The sequence below is a fragment of the Eurypyga helias genome, unplaced genomic scaffold (assembly GCF_000690775.1).
Source record: "Eurypyga helias isolate BGI_N326 unplaced genomic scaffold, ASM69077v1 scaffold23699, whole genome shotgun sequence".
Lineage (NCBI taxonomy): Eukaryota > Metazoa > Chordata > Aves > Eurypygiformes > Eurypygidae > Eurypyga > Eurypyga helias.
The window spans coordinates 34,720-35,042 of NW_010273012.1; positions in this window are offsets into that span (position 1 = coordinate 34,720).

A 323-nucleotide genomic window follows, 5' to 3' on the forward strand; every position below is an offset into this window, starting at 1 on the left:
GCTGGCACGGAGTGGCCACCTCCTGCTCTGCAGTTGGTGCCCTCACTCCTTTTCCCAGAGGGAGGATGTCTGGAGGGTGTCCTGCACGGTTGGGCAGCGCTGCGGTACTTCCCAAATGGGAGATGGAGCGCCCGCGGGAGTAAATTTTAGGAGTGTGAGCCAATCTTTCGGCTGGAGGGGAGGGGTTTGCCCCGGTCCTCCGCAGGAGGGAAGTCCTAGCAGCAGCGGTGATGCCGCCTGTGAGGGTGGGAGTCAGACGGAGAGGGAAGGGAGTTCTCTTCCAGTGTTGTCCATCTGTTGTCCCTCGCGGCACAGAGGCTGGG